Source organism: Carya illinoinensis, chromosome 6, assembly GCF_018687715.1.
Source record: "Carya illinoinensis cultivar Pawnee chromosome 6, C.illinoinensisPawnee_v1, whole genome shotgun sequence".
NCBI lineage: Eukaryota > Viridiplantae > Streptophyta > Magnoliopsida > Fagales > Juglandaceae > Carya > Carya illinoinensis.
In genome coordinates this window covers 35,623,338-35,638,351 of record NC_056757.1, presented here as the reverse complement: position 1 = coordinate 35,638,351, position 15,014 = coordinate 35,623,338, and the positions used below count along the sequence as shown (strand labels likewise).

Below are 15,014 nucleotides of genomic sequence, written 5' to 3'. Positions count from 1 at the left end.
AAGTGAACTCAAGTGAGTTCAGTTGAGTGACGGGCTGGACTAGTAATGGGCCAGGTGTTGGGGGCCCAGACCGTAGCTTATCGGATTATCCTTATTCGTAGTGGGCCGAGGGGCCTGTCCCTGGGCTGTTACCTTTATTTCAGTTATTTGCTTTCATGTCTAAGTTAGTATCTAGTCATGTACAAGGCCCGGCCCGTGGCGTTTTTCGCATGATAGGCTCATGTTATATGGAATACTGTAGCAACAGTGAATTCATATCTATTTAATTATATAAAAGCCAAGTTTTAATTACTAACTTGGCATTTAGTCCGTAATATTCAGAATATCTGCAAAGCCAACTTCCATTTGTACACCACAAACCAACAAACAATTAAATTCAACCAGTGAAGCGGTGGTTTTCCAAGCCACGCAATGGTTTGTCCATATGTCCAAAAGCAGAGTTATCATGTTTCATTAGAACTGATGCTTTGAATGCAAAGTCAAGCGGTAAGTTGCAAACCGTTCAATTATTTGTCCCTCAAAGGCGGTGTTATCCCGATTCACTTTCTTACACTTTCTTCTTTACTCTCTCAAATAAAGTGAGTCCAGATTCAATTTATAATAGAACATAGAGCATTTCCCATGCAATCCAAACAGAGCAACATTTCATTCGCTTTTATGGGAATCTCCATGAAGGGAGCAGGGAATGAAGTAACTTATTCTCAGAAACCTTCGGCAAATACTCTTTACAGGGATCAACGCCACCAAGGAAGTCTCCTTCTTCGTCCATTTCTCGGTAGCAGTAAGAACACCACCCTCCGACCGATCCGAGAGAAACCCAGAAACCAAAACAAACGCCGCAAAACCCATCAAAATCAGAAAGAAACTCGACCCGGCTCCCATTCCGAATCCAACAGCCGGCCCCACATAAAACACGCCACCGCTAAAACCGAATGGTGAAGGCACGTAATATGGCACCGAATAAGAAAATCCCGGGCTCGACATCCTCGGCACTGAGCAACTCCTCGACGAAGAAGACGATGAGGATTGCAAGGAAATCGACCCCCCACCCATTCTGCCGCCTGATGCAACCAAAGCTGAATTGGGGTCATACATTATTAACAACCCCAACAACACAGCGGCAATCTCCTATTTTCTCATTGCCTTTATGGCGTTCTATACAGTATTGGAAACAATCTCAGATCGATACTTCGGCTACGTTTCGAGTCTGTGAACTGTGAAGGAGGCAGTGAGTCGATTTGGTGGACTTGGTTATTGGAAACCCCACAACTCTCTCTCGGTTATTCAGTAGTAAGCGCTGTATTTCAACAAGGGAGTCTCTCTATCAAACCAGACGATGTGTTCTCTCCAAAACTCTCTCGAGTCGCACAAGTGATGTCCCAGCTCCTCCATGTTCGTTCTTCATATCTCTCTATTTCAGTCCCCCGTTACGGTTTATATTAGAAAGAAGAAAAAAAAAATACTTATTTTGATTGTTTTGTATTTAAGCCCAAATAAAACTTCGATTTATTTGGTTTCATGATTTCGTATCATCCTGATATTTTTATCTTCTTATGTGTTTGTTTCCTCCCTAAAATATTTCTTTGATAGCTAGAAGGGGAACAGTCAAATGGGCCCTCGACAATGTCGAGTCTGCAATGAAGCACAATCAAAATACAAGTGTCCCTCATGTCTAGAACCTTAGTAAACCATCCGAAGCTACTAAAATGCTCTTGCTTTTTTGTTGTAAAATACATTCAAATTTCACTGACTCAACTGATAATTTTCTTTTCTTGATTTTCCTGGTTTCAGTTGTTCTGTGGTGTGTTTCAAGAGGCACAAAGGCATGCCACTTTTTTGTATTACTACTATTTCTCTGTTAATGAATTACACAGAAGTTTCTAAGCAGAAAATCTTAAGAACTAGAAGTTGCTGATTTTGTAAATTCTGTATCTCTCTAAACCATCCTATAAACCGTTTGAAATTTCTACACTATAAAATCCAATCTCTCTCTAAATCTCTCTCGTACAAAACATATATAACAATCCGCGCATTGTGAGGACCATAGGCTTGTGAAAAGTAAATTCATAAATTTATTTAAAAAGATTTACTTAACTATTATATATATATATATAAAAGATAAAATCCTACAGTCTCTATTTTCAGTCTCAATTTTCTCATCTCTTTCTGAGGCCCTCCCTCCGAAGTGAGTATTTGCCGTGTCACATCTTGTTCAAGATCCCGTGTGATACACTCAACTGCAAGAAAATATGAAAACAAAAGTGGCCTATATAATAACATTTGATACTTATTTAATGCTGTCGAAATATTTAAAATCAGGGCTTAAAATCAGAATTTTTGATACAATGTAAAATTATCACTTATTTTAAAATTTTAAATTTATAAAAAGATGTATAACTCACTTTATATATTTTATTTCTCTCAATATTTAATCAGGAAGGCACTACAGCCACTGCTAGGAGCTACCATTAGTATAAAAATGAGGTTTTTTTTTTTTTTTTTTTAACATGTATTTTTTTAATATTATTAAATATTTTTTTTTTAAATTTCACAATATTATTAAAAATCACTTTCTTAATCATATTTTGGCAGCAGTGGGAGCTGGAAGCGGAGTAGCATTTTCCAATTTAAAAAGATTTTTTATTTATTTTATTTTTCTGTAAATGTAAGAAAGGAGAGAAAATTCTTTGAAGTATTTCCCTGTTATTATAAGAACGGCTACCGCTTCAACTTTCTAATTATTTAGTCCGAACGGCAACGGTGCACCTTCTAGATCTTACCCATTTTTATCCTCAATGTCTATAAGTTTCAACAGAATATATTAAGAGAAGGAAAATCATAGCATGATTATAAAATATCTATTTTATTATAATAAGTGTCTATTCAATGTATACATATCTATTCAAATTTTATAAATCTAAATAGTTCATTATACATCATCACTATCACAATTATTAAATATATATATATAATGGAGTATGCATATATAAAAGAGTTCACTTTACTAATAAATATTTTATGGTCAATTTTCAATATTAAAAATGTAATATATATATATATATATATATATGATTGTTCAATTTAAAACAATCTAAAAATAGATACAATTAGTATCATGAGACACGATTGCATATTTATATTCTACATTTATAAAAATTATATTTTAAAATATTATATCAATCTAACATTTTATTATATTTTTAAAATCGATTAAAGGTGGTATAACACCTATTCCTGTTGTGCTCTTCATGCATGCAAAGCACGTAAATTAATTTATAAGCACAAAAATCGTATGATCAAGGTTAGATGTGCTATGTGAATTAATTGCAATCACATTAATTACTAATTACTTTGTGACATAAAATATGCAGTAACAAAAGCAATTTCAAAACGCTTATTATAATAGTTCCCATATCCCAAAAGACCAAAAAAAAAAAAAAAAAAAGGCTATAGTAAATAATTTTTCTGTTTTATAACCTTTTATCTTTATATAGTATTCATTTATATTTGTAAACGGAAAAAAAAAAAAAAAGGCCAGAGAAAGAAGATGAAAAGAAAAAAAATAATCTGAGCATAAATAGTACTTGCAGGACTATATATAATATTGTATATTTCATTTTAAATTAAAATATAATTTAATTATAGATGTTGATTAACCATTTTGACATCTGAACAGAATATACCTATTGAAAGATATTACATTTCACTAATTTATTATTATCTAAAGATATTTCTTAAAATTTACTTTTTTATGCATTAATTACATTTTTTTTTATTAAAAACCTTGCCTCATCCAACTAGGCAAAACGTGCTTTTGCACGTTGTTCCGACCTAATATCTATTAAATGTGGCTATTTATATATATATATTCTCTTAATTATTAAGGGAGTAATTATTAGTGAATTTATATTTTTATTTATTTATTCTTAATAGTTAAGAATGTTTAAAAATGATTAAAAAAATAAAAGAAAAATAAAAAAACTCATTTGTACTAGTGTGCGCATTTGATAGTCATCCTAACATTGTTCTTATAAACAATAATAATTGCAATCATAAAGTATTGCAAGTGTCGTCGTATTTTTTTTAAGGAAAATGATACTATGCCCCTTAATTTGCTCTGACCACTTATGTATTTTATTTTATTTTTAATAGTTATTTACTTAATGTTTAAGAATATAACTATTAATCATTTGTTTTTTTTTAAAAATATTTAAATGTGTTTAAAAAATGTTTGAGAAAAAAAAGAAAAAAAAGGTGTAATTTACACTTGGGCACACAGTGAGCAAATTTAGATGGTATACTAATACTGACTTTTTCAAAATAAAATGAGTATATATAAAATTTAAATAAAAAAATTATTTTTTAATAATATATAGTACTTCTTATTTAAAAAAAATTAACTCTATTAGAGTATTCTTATCAGATTATCTAAATGTAAATATAAAATTTGTATAATATGATATGATTTTACATTTAGCTATTCTACTCAAAACTTATTTTCACATTAGATTATCTATCTATTATTCAAAATAATAATAAAATATTATAAATTTAATAATAATTTTTTTCATTTTTTTATATTAATTTTTTTCTAAATGAGCTTATATGGAAATATATGATTATTTTTTATTAAAGAATATGGAGAGATAATGCGGGAGGAAGAGTAAGAATAGAGAGGGAGAATAGAGGGAAAGAGAGTATACAAAGATATTATTTTTTATTCATTTAGTCGTGATAAAATAACAATTAAATTTGACTGCCAATCTTAATTTTACTGTAGTTAAAAGTAAAAAATTTTAAAATTAAATACTTTAATTTAAAATATTTTAAAATTTTATTAGCTAAATTTATCATTGAATTTACTTTTAGATAATTCAATGAGATGCTCAAACAGCAATAGTCTTTCCGTTTGTCTGGGTAAATCTAGTTAGGCGCAGTTGGGCGCGTAAAACTAGAGGTAGCATGCAACAATTATAAAAAAGAGCTCACTTTCTCCCATTCAGAACCTCTTTTTTTTCCTCCCTTCCCTCTAGAAAATCAGAAGTCCCAACCTATTTTCCATGTAAGGGAAGGCGTCCCCCTTCTTCCTTTCATATTCCTCCTCCAAGGTATTTTTTCTTCTTTTTTTAACTACCCGGCTAAAAAACGTTTGACCTACTATCTTTCGATCTGATGAATACACACGCTATATTAAGACACTCTACATGCATATATTATAATTTTAAAAAAAATCCGGCCAAGAACTCATTACAAGAAAATTGCTTAATTTTGTTTAGTTATTTCTTATAAAAATGACTATTTTTTATTAAAATGAATATATTTTCATCATAAATAGTTATCATTATCACAAATAATCCGTTAAAAATATTCGTTTTTCTTGTAGGAATATATATGCACACTGCATCTATCATCGGATCAATGAGGTTCATGTGCTGCACAATGCCTACATAACGTGTAAGCTCTACATGCAATTTCAGTGGATTTCTTCTCAAATCTTCAAAATGCACACCATCACACCCCATTAATCCTGCCTCATGTCCCGGTATGGTATAGTTGCTGATCTTGTTTAGGTGTTGTTGAGGATCACGTTTTTTGAGTTCTAGTTATCTAATAATGCGTTCATACTTTCTCCTAATGAAAACAAATATAGAAGTAGTGAAAACAAAGAACCCAAAAAGATGCACCAAAACTGAAACCATACGATTACAGTATCGTTTTACTCAATGGGGCTTCAAACCAAAATTGATAGTTCTACTCGTTGGATCAAAACAAACAAGTCGATCATGTCGAAGCCATCAAGCATGGGCACAAACATATGGTTAATTGCACTTTTTTTTTTTAATGTATTGTACGTCGACCCTCACCCCATTAATCTTGCCTCATGTGCTGGCATGGTTGCTCGGTTGCTACGAGCTGATATTTTATAGTCTTGAGGTCAGGAGTTCAAGTTGGACGTAAATCAAAATTGCTTGCGGGAGCATTGCTTAATCAAGTGTCTATCGGATGAGTTTTAGACCAGCTGACAGTATGGTGGTGCTGTGGTGATGGGCTCGCCTATTAGATAGCAGTTATGGTTCAAACCGGATATTCTACAGTAGAGGATGACTTCTACGATAACATCCAAAGAAAGTAGCTATACCGGTTGTCCTCACCTCCCCTTTTGGGAAAGAAAAAATAAAAAATAAAAATGCTAGGGATTCCGTTGTCTAGTTCCGCTCATATTTTTTTTAAAGTTTTCTTTTTTACTTAATAATTAAGAAATTGTTGTTTAATAATATTATGAATTATTGTTTTGAAAAAAATATTTTGAAGTATTAAAAAATTGATAAAAAAAAATATACTGGCGGACTGGCCGGGCAACGGGATCCCCACGATGCGGGATCCTAGCATTGCCCAGAAAAAAAAAAACTAGGATGGCCAGGTTCAACAACGACTTCCGCTGCGGAAGCGTAAGAGTCATAAGTAAAGGCTTTTATGGTGTCACCCTTGGAAGAGTCAAGAGTCGAGACTTGTCAACTTTTTACACGCTGAAGAAGTCTTCCGGGGAAGCTTAAAAGGACTTCCACTTCTTTATACATTCAAATTACAGACGTTTGGAATATCTCAAACCCTGCCTCCTTCCAAGCTCCGGTCATGGTTGGCTTCAACTTCATGAAAATCAAACATTTCCTGTTTCCAAATCCCCCCGTCCTCTTTTATCTCTTAATGCTCTCCAATCTCTTCTCGCTTGTATTTCCTTTTACAAGTACCACATCCTTCAACTTCTCCAGTTTCAATTCTCTAGATAAAAACATATCATATGACAGAGCTTTCCTCGAAGGCATAGTTATCCAACTCACCGGCAACCAGGACCAATATTTTACCGTGGGTCGAGCTACATATTCCAGTCCATGCACCTATGGGATAAGGCCTCAACAAACCTCGCAGATTTCACTACCCATTTTTCTTTTGTCATCGATGCCAATAATAAAACTACGTATGCAGACGGGCTTGCATTCTTCCTAGCACCTGTTGGTTCGCAGATTCGCAATACAAATGACAGTGGTAGGATCATGGGACTTACTTCCACTGATCTGGCACTAAACTCGATTGAGACATAGGAATTTAGTGCAACTCAATGGTTGGTGCCACGAAAGAAGAGAACTCCTACTTGTTTATGAGTTCATGCCGAATGGAAGCTTAGATTCTCATCTTTTTTAAGAAGAAAGGTTGTTGATATGGGAAACGAGGTACAAAATAACTCAAGACTTGGCATCTTCCTTGCTTTACTTGCACGAAGGATCGGAACAATGTGTGGTGCATATATAGGGACATAAAATCTAGCAACATTATGCTTGATTCAAACTTTAATGCTAAACTTGGGGATTTTGGCCTAGCTAGGCTTGTGAACCATGCCAAAGGGTCACAAACTACTGTTTTGGCCGGTACTTTCGACTACATGGCTCCTAAATGTGTCACCACCGGCAATGTGAGCAAGGAATCAAATGTGTATAATTTTAGAACTGTAACTCTAGAGTTAGTTTGTGGAAGGAAACCAATCAACCCCAAGGCCTGTAAAGATCAAGTTGTCATGGTAGAGTGGGTGTGAGAGCTTTATGAAAAAGGAGAGGTGCTTGAAGCAACTGACCCAAGGTTGGATGAAGATTTTAATAGGGAGAAAATGGAGCGCTTGATAATTATTGGGATTTGATGTGCTCACCCTGATCACAACCTTAGGCCTTCAATTAGGCAAGCAATTCATGTTTTTAACTTTAAAACTCGATTACCTATTCTCCCATCAAGTATTCTCGGGCCAGCATATTGTAACTTCACTTTATGTGTATATATCTCTTAATTATTTGAAATTCTCCAATTCCAACTTTTATATATACTACTGTACGTAAGAGAATTTTGTTTTTTTCAAGTGGAATGTACAATTAATACTTTTTTGCTAATAAAAAATTAAAATTATAAGGTAAGTCTTGCAAACTAATATTTACAGCTAGTTTCGTAAAATTTTAACTCTATCTCCCAACTTTAAGAAACTCAGTATAAAATATATTTAAAAAATTATTTTGATTTTTTTATCAAGTACTTTCTCAAATTCTAAGAATACTTATATCCTAAAATTATTCTTAACCAATTAACGTACATACTCGTTTATTTTCAGAGATGAAATGGGATAAATTGAGATAAATTGAATAAAATATTATTTTTATATTGAAATTTGAAAAAGGTGTATTGGAATTTAAAAAAATTGAATTGTTTATTTTATTTTGTATGAAAATTTAAAAAATTTATAATGATTAAGATGAGATAAGATGAGAGTCTTGTGAAAGTGAACAAGGCCCCAGCCTCGTTTGTTTTCAGAAATGAGATGAGTTGAGATAAGTTTAATAAAATATTATTAAAATATATAATTTTTGTATTGGGTTTTGAAAAATGTTATATTAAGATTTGAAAAAGTTAAATTGTTTATTTTATTTTGTATGAGAATTTGAAAAAAAAAATATAATGATTAAGATGAGATGAGATGAGAGTTTTGTGAAAGTGAGCAAAAATTCTACAAGTAGTTACTTTTACGTAATTTTTTGTGCACTCCATTAATGTGATTGATTGCATGACTTTTTTTTAATATAAAATAATTACTTTGGCAAATTACATAAGTGGAGTGCGTAAAATATACATAAGAATGACTGTATGTTACAGAACTCATAGAAAGAGATTACGTACACTCATGCATGTCTTGAACTATAGTGGCAAAACCAGGAATTTTTTCGAAGGGGGCCAAATTTTCTAGTGTGCGATATATTGAAATCTAAAAATAATAAAAACATAAATATATATAATCGATAATTTGCAATATACACGTAAAAATAAAATTCTAAAAATAGAATATCTTGATATAAGTTTCAGGTTTTTGATGATAATGTTTCATGAAATAATATTCATCTATTATTATTTTTAAATGAAATATTTAAAATTTATTTACTTCATATAAACTCTCAAGTGATCATTTTTTAGAATGTTAACTTTTATTCAAGTATATATGTAAGCTATTTTATTAAGTTTGATATAAAATCTAGATATTTTCATGTCACATTAAGCATATAATATAATAATAGAGACCTTAAATAAGATTTTTTTTTTGCTCCATAAAGTCTAGAGGATAAAACTTCTCAACTATTTTTCATATAAATCACCAATCTTAAATGATTTTTCTTGGATTTCAAATTAAGAAACCTAATATTGTATAACAAAAAACTTTTGGATCCATATTAATAAATTTATTATTTCTCATAAATTTAGTTTTGATTTAATTTTGATGAGACTACACTTTTGAAAATAAATAATATATAGGAATCAGATAAAATTTTGAGACTATAAAAAAAATTGAAAGGACATTTTTAAGTATATTAAAATTTTATAGAATAAATAAAGATTATAAATTTTTTTGGCGGGACCATTTTATATATTTATAAAATTATGAATAAAAAATAAAGTATATTTTTATTTTTCAAAAAATTTTGCAGGGCCATGGCCCCCTTAGATGATGCATGCAGTTCCGCCACTATTGAAGTATGAAAGATAAATTTCATATATTAATATTTCTTTTTTGGGACTCCTATATTAATATTAATTATATGCACAAACAACACATATACATTCAAAGAACGCTATATATATATATATATATTATTTTTATGAAGAGTCGGTAGCTACATATATAGCAGTTCCGTCCTAAATTTATTAAAAATAATCTCACTTATAGCGGAATAAAACTGTGGTAACAACCTACACTTGGGGGTTTACAAGAAAAGCGCTAAACGTAGCCCAAAACCAAGTGTAAAAACAAACCAACTGAAGAAAAAATTGCTAGCCTCTAACAAGCCTAAAAAATCAAAACAAAAAAACCACAAGCAACCAACCTTTAATGAGCATACCACTTAGAGACGGATAGCCGGTAGACCAATCTTATCAACTTTGAGAATCTCTTTAAGTAAATGCGGCACTTCATTGTAAGTATTCCACGTACCATTATTCTGATCTGAGATCCAGCATGCCAAGAAATCTGCTCTTGCATTACCTTTCCTGTAAATATGTTGAAACTTAACTTCCAAGGTGGCAAGAAAGGTTTGTATCTTTTCCCAATAATTTTCAAGATACCATATACCACATCGCCATTTTTCTAGCAAATGAACTACTAATAAAGAGTCTAACTCAATCTCCACTCTTTGAATTGCCAAGTCCTTACAATATTAAAGACCATAGAAAAGTGCAGTGAGCTCAGTTTCATTATTGGAACCATTTCCCAATTCTTTAGCAAAGGCCCAAATAATATTCCCTTCATTATTTCTAATTTAACCACCTGCACCCGTACGACCCGGATTTCCCAAAGAGCTCCCATCCACATTTAATTTAAACCAGTTTGAGGCTGGCTTCATCCATTTCACAAGACAAGGTATTTGCCTCCTAACGAGCTTAATTGGAATAGAGAAAAACTTCCAGAACTTTTTCATCTCCATCCTTCATCTTTTTAGTAGCACGCAATTGAAGACCCACCCAAGCAATGGCCGCCTTGATCGCGGCCCACAAAGATCCCATAGAGGTCCTTTTACCTTCCATACGTGCCTTACATCTCTAAACCCAAAGAGACCAAGTCACAAAAATAAGAACAAGAGCAAGTAAAATACCTTTTTGAGTTGAATGAGCAGCTTGTTGGAACCATAATTCCATAGTTGCTTTCCATGGTCTACTAGGATCATAAGGCATCCCCAGTTGAAGAGAGACACGTCTCCAAATCTCCATTGCAACCATCTCATTTGCAAGGACATGATCTTGGTTTTTCACACACCCCTGGGTGCAACATTCACACTTAGAAGCCAAAGGAATACTCAGAGAACTAATTTGACTATCAACCGTGATGTTAAAGTTCAAAACCTACCACGTGGTAACCGAATACTTCTTAGGAAGCGCAAAATGCCAAATTCAAGAGGCCCACTCAGATTTGGGAGTTCAAACACGAACACAGTCCTAAGCTGACTTCGATGAAAATTTCCCATTCAAGTTTGGCTTCCAAATCAACAAGTCATCTCCATCCTTTTGTTCCCCTAGGTAAGTAATTATTTCTTCCATTTTGGATTCCCCCACCAATCCCTGCAACATGTCTACATCCCACCCATTCTGAAGCCTGCATTCCTTTACTTTAAGAAGGGGACGATCAAATATCTCACAAGAATTTAAGAGAGCACCTGATTTCAGCCAAGGATCTCACCAGAGAACGCTATATATAGTACATGTATACAAGTCAATCAAATATAGAATAATATTTACAAAAATAAAGAGGTAATACATTTTCTGATCAAGAGTTTAGTAAGTAAACGTCGACTTTATCTAACGATATTTAAATAAACTAAAGAGCCTTAATAAATTATAAGAAATGGTTTCCTCAAACTCAGAGCACCATGGAACTGTGGAAGAAAGCTTGCGTCGGCTGCAGATGGAGAACGTACGGCTGCTAAGGAAGAATCTGGAGGAGTGAAGGTGAAGCCCTAACTCACGTGGGAGACGAACTGAAGTCTGCAGTTCAGTAGGAAGTGAACTCTAAGTGAATTCAGTTGAGTGACGAGCTGGACTAGTAATGGGCCAGGTGTTGGGGGCCCAGCCCTTAGCTTATCAGATTATCTTTTAGTATCGGTCTAAAGTACTCTCGGCCGAGGGGCTTATCCCTGACTCCTTGGGCTGTTATCTTTTTTTCAGTTTTTTGCTTTTATGTCTAGTTAGCATCTAGTCGTGTATAGGGGACCCGTGGCCTTTTTCGCATTGTAGGCTCCTGTTACATGGATTACTGTAGCCACAGTGTGCATATGAAAAATGTACCCTTAATTTTTTCCTTTTCTATTTGGACGGTGCTACTCCCATGGAGGCCCAAAACGCCCACCGAAGAGGTAAATTATTTTTCTCTTTTAAAAAATAAAAATAGTTTTCAAACTTATTAAATATTAAAAAAAAATTCATAAATTCATTTAAAAATATTTACTTAACTATTAAATAAAAAATAAAAATAAAAAAGATAAAATCTTACTGTTGGTGGCCACATCTGTGGGAGAAGCAATTCCCTTTGTATTGTCTTTCTCAATTTTCTTATCTCTCTTTCTGGACGCCCTCCCATAGAAGTGAGGATTTCCTGTGTGAGATATTTTATTCAAGATCCCGTGCACTCAACTACAATAAAATATGAAAATAAAAGTGCCTATATAATAACATTTGATACGTCGAAATATTTATAAATCAGGTCTCAAAATCAGAATTTTTCTTTTGATATAATGTAAAATCATCAATTATTTTAAAAATTTAAACTTATAAAAAGATGTATAACTCACTTGATATATTTTATTTCTCTCAATATTTAATCAAATTTAAAACGTTTTTTTCTTTTTTATAAACGTAAGAAATGAGAGAAATTTCTTTGAAATATTTTCCTTGTTATTATAAGAGCAGCTACCACTTCAACTTTCTAATTATTTAATCCGGACGGCAACGGAGCACCTTCTTGATCTTAGAACACTCTCAATGGCTCATCTATAATATAAAAAATATAAAATATTTAGATAATTGTTCATAACATGAGCTCCATTGGATTATGTAAAAGAGTTTGTAAAATATAAATTGCTATAGTAATCCGTTACATGTAGCGGATACTGTTCATCCTTCAAAATTAAAATAATTTTATTATTATTTATACTTCATTTCCTTTTATTTTTTTTACATTTCAATACAAATTCTTCTTATTGTTTATCATTTAAAACACCTCTATTTTATTTTTTTCTAAAAAATATCTTGGAAAATTATTTATCTAGTTTTTTCATATTTGATTTTATTTTTAATTTTTATTTAACTTATATAATTTTATTTTATGTGTATAGGACTGAATTATATTATATTGTATATAATAATATATTGTAAATATAAAAAAAATATGTGGATATTACAATGATACTTACGATGCAGAAAGCATACTGTTGTCGTCTGATTGGGACCTTCTTGATGTTTTTGTTGGGTTTTTTCTATTAAAATTAATTAATTAACGAGTGAGTGATGCAAGGGAGAATTTTCACATGGGTATTAAAATTCCTGATTCATGCATCCACCTGCCATTGTTGAATTTTCAACACAGTGCAATCCATAGACCAAATGAATGACTAAAGAAAGACTTGTATATATGCAGCTGCAAAGCAAAACCTCAGCAGTAAATCTTGACATTCCCAACACATTTTTATAGATTCTTTGTTTGTGTTGGAAATTGATCACTTTAATTGCTGTGGCCTTTTCATTTTTTTCCAAAGAGTAACACGTTTTGGATCTTTTGACCATCATCCTCTAGTCTTCAACAATGATGACTAAAGAATGATGCATCTTTTGAATCATTCATTCTATCTTTGTATGATTTTGAGAATGAAATTTTGTTCAAACATGTGTCATGGGTTGTTTAAAATAGTTTTAATCAAAGACTTCCACTCGAGAATATAAATTTTTCTTGATGATATATGATGGTGATCAATTTGTCATACTTGTGTTTGAATTTTCTACTTTTCTTTAATTTTGTTGTAGCTTTAACAGATGGAAAAAGATTACGTGAATTGTAATGTCTGTATAACCCAAGGGGTTAGCGACTCCTCTTCTATTCTATTGGATGTAGAGGAGTTTGGGAGCCTTCTAATCCCTTCATCTACATAAACACAATACCCTACCCGTTCCATCCTACCTTCATCTAAGAAATTAAAAAAAAAAAAAAACACCTAGCAACCAATCTGTGGTATGGGAACACTTTACTAAAGTGCAACCTATTGACCACAATAGCTCAAAAGCTCAGTGCAATTATTGTGCTAAGCTATAAGTTGCCATTACAAGAATGACACTTTATCTATGTTACATTATTTCTAGAATACATGTGAAACTTTCCCTCTTAGAGCTAAAAGAGTTGAAAAAATCAATCATCTAGTGTTAAGAGGGATGTGGAGGAAAGAGTGTGTAACCCATAAGATCTAGTGAAATATGATGCAGAAAAACTTAATCTGTCAAATGCTAGGTATTTTATTAGGTGTAAATTGCCTTTTAGGCTTGTGGAGCATGATAGGTTTATTGAATTTGTGACTGATTTAGAGCCTCAATTTATTTTGTCATCTTGAGCCACATTAAAAATGGATTGTATTAAGATGTATAACGAAAAAAATATATAGTTAAAGAAATTGTTAGATTGTTAAAAATTTGTCTTACCATTGATATCTGGATGTAGGGCTGTTCAACCCGGCCCAATCTAGAACCCGAAAAAACCGGATTTCGGTTACGGGTTCCGGCCTGGAATAAATCTGGGTCGATACCCGCATCTTTAAATCCGGGTCTATCTAGCCCAAATCCTGTTTTAAAACCCGAGTACTGGATTTTAAACCGGTACCTGAGTTTAATATAAAAGCAAGCCTTACATGTGATGCCCTATCTGCTCTATCTCCTCAGGCTGCTCTGCTCTCTCTCTGGGGTCTGCAATGCGGTGATACCCTAAGGAGCCCGATTTACCTTCTCTCATCTGCTCTCTCTCTCTCTCTGCTCTGCTATGCCCTAGCCCCTACTGAAATCTATCTCTCATTTGCTCTATCTCCCTCTCTGCTATTGGGCTTGGGTATGTTTTCTTTATTCTCTCTTTGTTGATTTTTGGTTTGTTTTGATGAGAATTTTTTGAAGGTTTGAGAAGTATTTTTATGGGTTAGATCTGTTTAGTTGAACAAAGGAAAAATAAACATTTTTCTAAGCACTAGAAGATTGGGTTTGTTGCTATGTACATGTTTAGATATATTTAGTTGCAAAATGCTAGAGCCGTGGGTATCGAATCCAAGAAGGTTTTTTATTTTTTATTTTTTATGTTAATGTAAGTTCATTTTTGGCTTTCTGCTGCCCTGCTCAAAGATAGCATACTCCACAACAAACCTGAGTAGATTTTTACTTGTAAGGAGAGAAAGAAATTGACTCTTACAAAGCAA

At 32.5% G+C, this 15,014-nt stretch overlaps 1 pseudogene; it reads left to right on the top strand.

The window, feature by feature from the left end:
- Positions 1-7,092: 7,092 nt before the first annotated feature.
- Positions 7,093-7,834, top strand: LOC122312819 (annotated as a pseudogene).
- The last annotated feature ends 7,180 nt before the right edge of the window (positions 7,835-15,014 follow it).